The sequence below is a fragment of the Carettochelys insculpta genome, chromosome 14 (assembly GCF_033958435.1).
Source record: "Carettochelys insculpta isolate YL-2023 chromosome 14, ASM3395843v1, whole genome shotgun sequence".
Classification (NCBI taxonomy): Eukaryota; Metazoa; Chordata; order Testudines; family Carettochelyidae; genus Carettochelys; species Carettochelys insculpta.
Window position 1 is genome coordinate 25,717,567 of NC_134150.1, and position 12,135 is coordinate 25,729,701.

The 12,135-nt window shown below is 37.0% G+C and overlaps 1 protein-coding gene across 1 annotated transcript in view; it reads right to left on the reverse strand.

Annotated features, from left to right (window-relative positions):
* Nucleotides 1-12,135, reverse strand: part of LOC142020629 (transcription initiation factor TFIID subunit 4-like) — a 207,653-nt gene that overhangs the window by 154,350 nt on the left and 41,168 nt on the right. The window lies entirely within an intron of this gene.

A 12,135-nucleotide genomic window follows, 5' to 3' on the forward strand; every position in this document is an offset into this window, starting at 1 on the left:
ATAGTGCTCAGGAACAAATAAAGTATATGCTTGGAACGGACTATATGTAAAGAAATTTTGGTGGGAAAACAGTGGAATATAATCAGACAAACTCTGCATGTGCATGTGAAACCACTGTCAGCGTAAAGGGGGTTCACACTGGTGGTATATTAAAATGTCTTAGCAGGACAAGGCAGTGCAATGTGGGACAAGGATAAAAGACTCAGACCCAAAGCAAAAAATTTTCATAAGCACCTAAGTGACTCAGGATTGCTTGCACTGAAGTTCCTAATGGATTCAGAGCTTTTGAAAAAGTTACACTATTTGTGGGCAAGAAATCTGTAAATGGTGTCTACATTTCTGCTACCAGCTCTGTTTCATCAGACTGAGTGAATTTCTCAGTAACAGGCCACTAAGAGAGGTAGACACCAGAGGTCAGCTGAACCCAAACAATTCTTCCTCCCGACCCCCCACAACAACACTGCAATTGGTTTTTAGAAGTGGGTTATTTGAGTAACACTAGAGAAGCTCTTCTCAGTTAAATTGTGTTTCTTTGCAGAACTGGGGCCTACAGAAAGATATCTGAAAGGCTCTACATTAAACCTGAATGGCTATTTCAGACATGCAATGAAATGGAGTGCAGAAAAGCACGGCTTAATCATGGTTAAGAAGAACCAACAACAGTTAGGAAATCCAGTGCTTACACTGACATATTCTTTAAAAATCTGCCCGATTACAACTTCGCAGTTATGCATATTTGACCGAAAAAGGCATAGAGAAAGATCTTTGCCCGTTTTGAATACTTCTGTCTTTTGTCCATTTGTACCATGCTAGTGACATTTAATTAAATTTTTAAGAAGTGGGTTTTATTTTTTTAAATAGAGCAATCCTTGAAAGCTATTTATCCATCTTTCTTCACATATTTGTGATCTCTTGAAAAGATGTGTAACTGCATTTTTAAATGCTTGTTTCTTATGTAAGTGATAAATTGTTTTTCCAAAGGGTAGAAAGTACTCAAGAATTTCCACTGCATGAGATTATCAAAATAGGGAGATTGATAGTACAGTAAACACTTCCCTATCTGGCAGCCCTGGCACTGGTAGGTTGCCGGACATTCAAATATTTTAGAAAATAGAGAGGTATACCTGGCAATGCATAACATTAAAGATAAACAAGGTTAGATATTAAGAAACAAAAATATATGCAGAGCACTTTATTTACCAACAACAGTAGTACTGTACACTGTAAACTTACACTGTATTTCCTGTATTTACTTGTATTTACTTTCACTATATTGTACTTATAGAAAACGTAACTAAATTTTACTTATGGTTAAAATTCCAGGTATTTGAGAGTTCGGGATTATAGAATGCCGGACATGAAGAAGTTCATTGTAAAAGTAGTGGTAAGATTTAACTTTAGTAATACAGGTAAGTGTCATTATTGAAAAAAAGTGTAGTTAACTTTAATATCTTCTTTGCTGAAATTGTATAAATTAAATATAATTAATAATTGGTCATTAAAGAAAATTTGCCTTGAGAAAGCAAATGCAAGACAGATTATAGATAAAATCTCCTAAATTTGTTGATGTACAGAAGAATTACATTTTTCTTAACCAATGAAAGTAGCAACATTTATGGAACTTAAGAATTCCTCAATTCATTCAGGAAAATGCGAGAAAAGTATTTCCAGCCATATGGTAAAAGCCAGGGTTCTAATCCAGCAAACATTTATGGACAATTAAGTCCTAGTAGCAGGACTTAGTGAACAAGCGTTTGTAGGGCTGGGGCCTTACATCCTATTCCTTTCAATGGAAAAGCCTTTGAAGGATCAGGAAAAAAAAGATTCCCAAGGAAATCAATGGGCATTTTGTGCATGGATTGCTGGAAAAGTTCACACCCTGCAACTATTTCCTGAATTGCTAATTAGAAAGACACTTTTCATTTGAAAAGGTGGGGGCAAATGAATAAAAACAGTGGAGGTTTCAAACCAAACATTTTGTTTTTGTGAAGTGTTCATATTTTTTCAGCCAAGCTCAGCAGCAGTAAACCATCACATGTCTAAAAAATGAAGCTGAATCAGTGAACGGTAGTTTTATATTGATATATAGTTCTGTTATTTTAATGATGTGATTTAAAATGAACTGGCAGTCTTCAGCATCACCCTTGGCTTTATGTCAGCAATGGGTTTCGTTCAGTCAATCACTGACATTACTCAAACAGTGAGCTGCCATTCACCAGCAGGGGGCACTGCAGTGATTTCTTTCTTTAGGCTATAGCACAATAGAAAGTTGGTTGATTAAAAATGCATATTTCAAACAAATCTGTCATGCTATAAGACTTACAACAACAATCTTCTAACAAAATGGTTTGGCAGTTTTTCCATATGCACCACTATATAGCATTCTCTGCTGTACAAAATTATTACTATATAGAAAACGCTGAAGTAATATAGCCCAAAGTGAAAATTGTTTATGATTTCTGTTTCTAGATACGTCCATTGTAACTGAATTTGTACTAAGCCATATGAAAAAGATATTTCCTGCAGCCTTCTTTTTTCCCCATCTTTTTTTTGGAATTTTTTTTACTGTGGTGTCTGTTTAAATCTATATTTTATTACATCACTGCAGTACATCATTCCCACACTTCCCACAGCTGAATTCACTATGTCAACACATTTCTGATACTAATTTTTTTAAAGGCATTTGAAGTTCTCTCAAGATTAGTTTAGGCTGACAATGGTTTCATACTGCAGGCGTAACCATAAGGAAGTTAGCAATACAGGTTTGCATGTTTACTGACCTGATCTTTGCTATGACACTAAATTTTAAAATATTCTCTCTTGGCCCTTCATCTTTTCTCTATTATACAGGTGGAACTAAAATTCCTGAATGCTATAGCTGCAAATGAAGTTAAATTGGGCCATGTCACCCCACTGATGCATCCCCTTAATCATGCACATACAGGCTATGTCTATATAAGAGACAAAGCAGCAGAGCGGGGTACCGATGCAGCTGTACCATTGTAATATCTCGTGTACAGATGCTCTACGCCAATGGGAGAGAGCTCTCTTGTTGCCATAATGAGAACATTCTCAGTGAGCAGTGGTAGCTATGTCAGCAGAAGAAGCTCTCCCACTGACATTGATCTCTGAACACTACCACTTTTGCCAGCAAAAACTTATGCTGCTCAAGGGTATGGTTTTTCATGCTCTTGAGAGGCACAAGTTTTGCCGACATAAGTGGTAGACTACATGCGGCCTTTGTCCTTGAAGCCAATGAGAGTACCCATACATGTAAAGTATATTTGGGCTGCAGAAGGTTTGACAGACACTTACTGAGCAGATATTTTCTTACGCAAAAATATCTAAGTTGAACTGTCAGCCAATAAAAAAATAAATCTAGTCAAAACTAAAAGGATCTGGTAGAAAATATTTCGTCAGACAACCTAAGTGTGTGGGGTATTTTGGTTCAGGTTTTTTATTTTTTTGAGAAACAATATCAAAGCAATAATATGTTCTTGAATTTCAGAATTAGTAAAATCATTGTTCCTATCTTCCAGCACTCTAATTACAGATATGACTACCTTACTCTGGTCGGAACAGCATTTCCTAATTTTGAACATTTTCATTCCAGCAAAATCAAAAATTAGGCACTTATTTCTACTCATAGTGCTCTTGCTTAAATTATTATGACAATAAAAGAGAGAAATGCAACATAGGCTTCCCATTAGATGAATTTACTAGCACCAAACAAAGAGCAATAAAAAGACAAGAAAAAAAAAGGTCATTTAAAAATAACTAAAACTCAACTTGTCACCACTTCACCACTGTGGTGTCACAAAATTTGTCTTCCCACTCTAGGTCCTTTTGGCAAAGAAACGTGAAATGGAGCAGGACGGTTGAGGTGCTATTGGGATTATGAACTAAAAGCAGGGAATAACGCCTGTGCTGGGAAGCTGCATAAAGATCTGGGTAAAACACATGGATCCTGGAGTAAAAATGGAAGAACTGCATGACTCCAAACACACTTCTCAATAAACTTTACTGTTTTATATAACACTAAGTAAAAAAATAAGCCAGTAATTAAGATCACACAGACAGACATGCACATAAGATCTTCTAATCCCTCCTCAGGCTGCTGTGAGGGCTCCAGCTCCTGGCCCCCATTCTGCTGCGGAGCGGGGGTGGGTGGGGATAGCTCCGGCAGCTGAGGCTTGGGCACTGAGTCCCACGGCAGTCACAACCACAGAAACCTGGCAAGAAGGTGTTGGTATGCAGTACTGGCATGTACCACCAAAAAAAAAAAAGCCCTGCATGTATATGTTATGGAAACTGGTAACTACTGCGCTTCTAAATAATAAAAAGTAGTAACATCTTAAGTGGAATGTATGCAAAAAGAGAGAAGGAACTAATATTAAATAAAAGGATTCATCCTTTTGTTTACCTACTGCTTTTTGTGGAAAAAATCTATTCTTGTTTTCTATTGTGAAGTAGAATATCCAGCCACACAGATTTTTTAAAAAAAGTTTAGCAACAGAACGACTTCCCCTACATACTGGTAGCTCTTAATAATTTGAAACTTTTTCTGTGTAGCTTTGTGGCCAGAAGATTGTAGATTTAATAGAAGTGGATGCTGAAAATGTACAATTAAAATTTTTAACACCTTTAAAAGATTTGTAACTTAAACAAATATTTAATTACAAGCTGCTTTGTTTTTTGAATTATGTATTTGCTAAATACATGGTGTGTTTTAAAAGCTAATATATTTCTAGGTCTTTACAATAACCTTAGCAGTGCAGTCCTGTGGTTTCTCTAGACCTGCTGTGAGTACGTAGAATGGGAGAGCATCGGCAAAGACATAAATGGGGACTGACCTGGAGCACAGTAATGCTCCAGCTTACAATCTTGACAGATATCCCGCCTGGATTTAGGTTTCTCGTCTTTTTCTTAAAAGGCTTAACAGTCGTCAAAATCACGTTCCTCATACACGTCATCTCAGCCAAACCTCCACTGCATCAGATCTGCACAGGAGGCTTTAAATAACTTGTGACCAGCTACTTCAAAAGCATTCTTGCATGTGGCAAATAAAAGATTCTTCTTGCCCCCAGAGTGGCCAATAAATGCTAACACATACTCCAAGGGGTGTCACAGTCATATACCAAAGAGCGAGAAGATTTCCATTCTTACAAGATATGTATTTCTGTTAAATGAGTTGAATTACCTGGGTGTTCCTGGGAGATGTAACAACAGAAAGCACATACACCAAGTACAAAAACAAGAACAGATCTTATAAAAATATAATACAATCTCGCTGTTTTTATATATAGGAGTTTATATTAATGGTACTTTACTATGACAGACCTCAACAACTTCAAGAGAAAAGACAAAGAAGTATTTTCCTGATACAGGTTAAACCCCTCTCGTCCAGCACCCTCAGCACATGCCTGGTACTGGAGGATAGAATTTGACAGACCACGGGAGGTCAATATTGTCTAGTTGCACATTACCACCACTACCACTGTTAACTGAATTCTTAGAAGACATTTAGGGGTAAGTTATAGTTAAATAACAGCACAGAACACGGACAGCCAACACTGAAGGCTGTAAACAAACTTCATGGGACCACAGGAAACATGGGCACATCCATGATAAGTGATCATTCAGCTAATCCATCTGGATTATGGATGTTGCCAGGCTAGAGAGTTCTAAATTACAGAGGTTCAACCTGTACTGGCATAGGAGTAACTAAAACCTGAGATACACTATTTATACTGTTTTTTTACAAATATAAGTTCCTCAAAAATTTTATGACAAATTTCAGATAATGAGTAATAAAAATGTTAAAGGTTACCACTGCTTAGTTACAATGGAAGATATTGTTTCACAGTTAACTATTTCACTGACCAAACTAAATGCTGAAAGCTTAAAAAAAAATCTTATATTTTCTATTTAAAACACAGAAAAAAATGATATATTAATTTTTTCAGACAAGGTTTTAAAGAATAAAAAGTTATTTTAACAACTTATTCTTCAAGAGGATTGACGGGACTGAAATACAAGAGAATTTTTATTATTATTATTATTATTATTATTATTATTAGCAGCAAAATATCAGGTCTTACGTTGGCTGTTGATGTGATAAGCTCCTGAATATCTGTATAGAGTCTTTGGATATTTAAGTAACAGACACTCTTATAAGAACAAGTTAAAAACAATTTGGACCACCAACATGCATTTAGAACCAGGCAGTCTGGACCTTGCACTGGTGTTCCAGGAAAGAATACAAATACCTTTCCTCTACTGGAGGTCAGCTGCAGAGAGCACACTCTGCCAGTATCGCTGCAGTGCTCATCTTTCAAAATGTGCTAGTGGTCTTTCAAGATCCAATTAATTCTTTACCTCACACTGCACTACAGATGGCCCAAACACAAGATTTGGAACCAGTGTTAGACCCAGACTTTTGCAGCTGGTTATTGCCTGTTACTGAAGTAGTAAGACAGTGGCAAGACAGCAGCAGCTACAAAGTTCAGATCTGGATCTGAATACAGAACCACATCCACACTGCTTTAAAATGCATGTGTTTGGATCTGTGACCTTCTTTGATTAGTCTCAGGCATGCCTGCTCCCTCAAATGATCCACCAACTTGGAACGAGGTCCAAACACCATTTACCTTTTACTAAATATACCTGCTCAGTGCTTTTTTGTGCCAACACTTAGTACTGGCACCTCCACAGGCCGGCTGCAGGATTGGTTGGTGGCTGGGGTGGTGGGTAGCCGACTGAGTACTGGCTCCTCTTGTACTGTTTAAAAAAAATAAAATAAAAAAAGCTCTGCACCCACCTCATGATCTCTTCCATATGGTGTGCTACATTCCACCTGGAAGGAGCCTAAGGTGGCCTATGAAGACAACTTAGCTTTTAGAGCCTTCCCTACCAGCAATAGACAGCACAGGAGAGGCAGCTGTCCCCAGACATTCATAGCCCTGCAGGGTGCTGTTATTACCCAGGTGAACGAATTTTTTTACCCATTGGTTCTCTGCTGTTTCACTGAATAGTCCTTCATTTTGCCCTTACTTGGCCTCTTCCCAACCTTACCCATTCCTCTTCTTCTTTTACCTCCTTTCTCGCCTCTAAGTCTTCCTCTTGCTCTCCCTTAAACTTTCACTTTGTAGTATTAGAAACACAGAAAGCCCAGAAGGTATTATATGGCCTGTATTGCATAAAAATCAATGGTCCATCTCCTAGAAAACTACAGGTATTTCCCTAACACTACTGTCTGTGTAATTAGCTCAGCTACTCTGGTTACCATCTCCAGACGTGAGGAAAACCTCACTGAAGCTCAAAAGCTTGTCACTTCCACCAATAGAAACTGGTCCAACAGAAGATATTACCTTATCTGTCTTGCCTCATTCATATCCTGGGAGCAACGTGGCTACAGCAATATTACATTGAACTGTGGAGGTTTACCTAGACAAGTAATCTGGTCAAGATGCAGCAATTTAATAGGCATTGTCTATGTAGGACAAAAAAAAAAAAGAAGAGCAAGTGCTTGGACAGCAAATGAGACTGCCAGACTGACCAGATGGGTCATAGAAGAGATTGCTTTCTAGGGATGTGCTTGTCATCCTCCTCTGAGTACACTGATAAAACCTTGTCTCAAGTAGCGCAGAGACAAGTGTAACTCTGGATCTGCAAAACAGTTCTTCTCTTGAATTCATTTTCCTTTAATAAATCTTGTTTTGTTAAGACTTCTGTTGAGTAATTTCATCTAGGTGTCACGAAAGAGAAGAGATGCCTTTGCATGTTTATGATGGATCAATTGTTATTGAGTTAGATAAAAGAGACTATTAGAAACAAGCAGGAAAAGCAAAACAATGACACACATAAGAATTCTTGAGAAAACCATGGGAAACCTATTAATTAGGGACTACCCTCTACTAGCTCCATCCAGGTTGAAATGGCTCACTCTTCCAAGACTCAGCCTAAGATCACACAAAAATATTAAACCATTATAAGACCATTAGCCTTTTAAAAAAAAAAAAAAAAAGGTGGGGGGGGTGGGGAGGGGGAGTGAATTCAGATAGTTGAAAAAGGATTGTCAGTGAGTGCTGGCACAGATGCTGATGTTTCTCAGACTGACTGAAATTTAGGGTCTGAAGCAATTATGTTTTAATTTGGTCCATTGGGGAATAGGGGACAACAAGTGTAAGTCATGTCTACCCAAGGTCTTGAAGGGAATGCCAAGCATAAGCAAGATGGTAGGTATACAAAACTCACTTTACATCAATTCCTGACTGCTATGCAACTTTTGGCCATAAAAAAATGAAACAAAAAAAAAAAACAAAACATCATCATACTTTGTTTTAAAGGCTCCCAAATGGAAACTCTTCCAGAAGCTGACGCAAGTAGGCCTGGAAAGTACCAAGACTGGCAACATATATCCCAGAGACCCAGTCAAATGGTGGCTAATCACAGGATCTCAACCTAAAGAAAAGTGGGGGCACGCACCTGTCATTTGAACTGGGTGGGCTGCAAAATGATCGTGAAAGGTACAGCCTACCCAGAGACAATGATGCTGACTTTTAATATTACATCTAATGTGCAGGTCTAATACTGGAGGAAAAACTTGGAAAATACTGCTCATTATGACTACTGAAAAATGTATCACTGAAACCCAGTTTAACCTGGTTTCTGAAAGCAGCAGAAACACAATAGCTATTTGTCTTACAATAACACACTGTTTTTGAAACAAAACACATTTTTACATTCCCACCTGCCCAGCATGAAAAACCTCAAAGCAGATGTTTAATTACTGAGAGGGAGAAAGACAGACTGTGGAGAAGCCTTTAAGAGGAACTACAATGTTTTCTGGAAAATAATTGCAAATTTAGTACGATCACCAAAATTGCCAAATAAACACTAGCAGACACTTAACACGTTAGAAACTGTATTACCTTTCCCTTTTTTTCCTTTAAAGATCCTTGATGATGTTGTTCATTGATCAGTGACAGCCCCCTCCACATAGATGTCCCCACATGTTTTGAGAGTTGGTGATGTTAGTACTACCACTAGAGCATGGAGTCAGCCTATGGGGACAATGCAAGTCAGCTGTAATGCAATATTGAATGGTTCTCTAAGGTTTTCCTTTTATTGTGCTTATTTTACGTCCTATATTTATACTGACATGCTATAGCTGAGATGGAGTATACCACCAGGCTCTGCTACAGGATGAATCTTTGGGGAATATTACTCCCAGTTCAACCTTCCTTTGTAAATATCAGTAACTTCAAACCATTCACAGGCAAACCCTTATTCCAAGGCAACAGGTGGTGCTATGGAAAGCCATGAAGGCTAGACCAGTCCTTCAGAGATAACAAGCTCTTTAAAGAAGATCGTTCCATAAGATTCATAAAACAAAAACTGGCATTATGCTGATAGCAGAACTTTAATTCACTATGTTTGGGGGACCAAGTAGTATGGCCATGTTCTACGATAAAATCTCACCAAAAATAGTAATTTTATGGTTGTAGGGATTGGTTGCATTTTTGTTATAAATACCATTGTTCTGAACAAATCTAATAGCTTCCTCTTATTTTTGCAGGAATACATTTTGGTGGAAGAACATCTAAACTGGTACGTAAGTTAGCCATATAGCGTACAAGTATCGCTGCTGAAAGCATAACAGAGGCTCTTGTGTTGCTGCACAGAAAAACTGACAACAATAAAAAGAAAACCTTAGAAATACACAAAAAATATTGAACAAAAGCTGTCTTACTTTTATAGAAAGGCAAACTCCAGGCTGTTTAGTGGTAATGATGTTATCAGTCCCATGTATATTGGGACGACTAGTAGAACAGGAAGTCTAATCATGGATCTATTAAAGAAAATAGAACAACAATACAATTTAACAGTTTGTTGGAATGCCTACTAATTATGCTTATTTAGCGATGCTGCTGATACTAGTATTACAAGTTGTTTTTTTTTCTTTTTTGCCAGGAAACAGCTAAAGGTCACCATTTAACAAAAGTGGGTTGCCCAAAAATTTGTGACATCAGATGCAAAAAAAAAAAAAATCTCTGTTATACAGGCACAATAAATGCATTTTCTTCTCCTCTCTCAACAAACTAGTTTTGAAGATCTGGGCATACATGTAAATATGATGCAACGCTTTAGCAAATTATCTAACCTGCAGAAACTTTCAACAAGTTAACTCAATGCAATAGTTGCCTTTTATTTCAACTGACAAATCTGGGCAGTTCCTCACAGTGATATGAAACTACTGACATTACAAATGCTAAATTCATATATATGTCAACCACGCAGTCTACATCATGTGTCTACGAATGATACATTAAGGATTCTTTACGGAAGCTGGAAAGTGTCCACAGACTTGGCATGCAAACAGTCTTTCAAATTAAATGATGTGATACCTAATACAAAACTTATCACTTAAAAGAAGCCATGGGGATCATGGAATTTCACTCATGGGATCAGGACTGTCCATATTGCTAAAACAACATCTGACTTCAAAAGGCTATGCTTGAGGAAGAGAAACATTTCATAGGCACGTTATGCAAATATTAAAACTACCTCCAAAACAGTCAAAGGACCATACATATCTGGGGGAGGGACACATGACAAGAAGATAGTGGTAGACAAATTGAGATGGAAAAGAACATTTTTGTTTGAAAGCAAATCAATTATAGAATAACAAGTCAAACGCCAATGGTGAAAACAACAAAATCTTTTAAATGTAAGAGAAAAGCAGAAGCAAATGATAATGTAGGTAGTTATATGGGCAATCACATAACTCGAAACATGAGAAGACCAACAACTTTAATCTAACCAGATACAAAAGCCATTATAACAGTAAACAAAACATAGATAAGTATATTTTTACACTATCACTGTTCCATAACTAAAAGGGCATCATAAGTAGCACAGGTATCATCTTATTTAAACACAAATGTAGCTGCTGATAAACAGGCTGACAAAACAGTGATGACAGAATGCCTATATTCATTATTTATTAAACTAATAACAAATGCTTAGAGAAAATTAAACAGAAGGCTCTAAAACCCATTGGAATGCTCTTCATGGAATAGGGCCAATCAGATTTTCCTAGTGAGTTCTAACACAATATCAAATGCTCTCTAGAGCATTCAGATTATTTATTTAAAATACATACACAGCTGTTTTACTCTTTGATGCCATTGCTCAGTAAAACGTATGACACACCAGAATGTAGACTTTTAGATAAAGCTTTTAATTCTAAGATTTTTCTTTGTGTGTGCTGTATCATGCATACACACACTAGGTACAAGACCCAAGAATATGTTTATGAACACCACTCATTTAGGCAGAACAGTCAATCTGGCAGAATGAATTTAGAGGTATTTTACAGGAAGAGTAACAACAGGGTATATTTAATGTACGCTGAACCTAATCTTCGCTGTTTTAACACTGCCAAACAATGGTTTCAAAGTATCTCTCAAAGCAGCTCTGCAAACACTATTTTAAAGAATAACCTTCCACCTCCTATTATTTTGGCCCTTAGAGCTTGGACACATCAAAGAGATACATTTTCAGATTTCTTGAAGCCTGTGTTTCCTGTGAAGGGTTTTATTTAGAATAAGCAAAGTGCTACAATGTTCTCATTAATACGAAAAATTAGGTGCATAGTGTCTTGTCACGTAAAAATTTACTTTGAGTAAGACTGTCTCTGACAACAAGAAGGTATAAACGCCATTAATCAAAAGATACATCTTTAAGAAAAATTAATTTTATAACTCAAGATTAATAATTTTGAATTAATGGGGATCAAAAATAGTTATTCAGTGACTCTTCCCTTGAATGTAAAATGATTGTGGTCCTTTAATACATACTAAAATAACATGTATAGTTACCAGGAGTTATATATGGTTAATAGAAGATTTTACTTCCACCTATACTTACAACAATATATACACAAATATTTTAAACACTTTGCACTTGAATGATTCTGGTTAGCCATGTGCCTCATATCAACAGAGAGCAAGAAACAGCGTAAGCAAAGAACAGTATATTTCAGTTTTTTGTTTCGATATTCTTGTTGTAACTGAGTTACTGCATAGCCATGGCACCTTAAGCCAGGGTTCCCAAACTTGAGATGAGGAT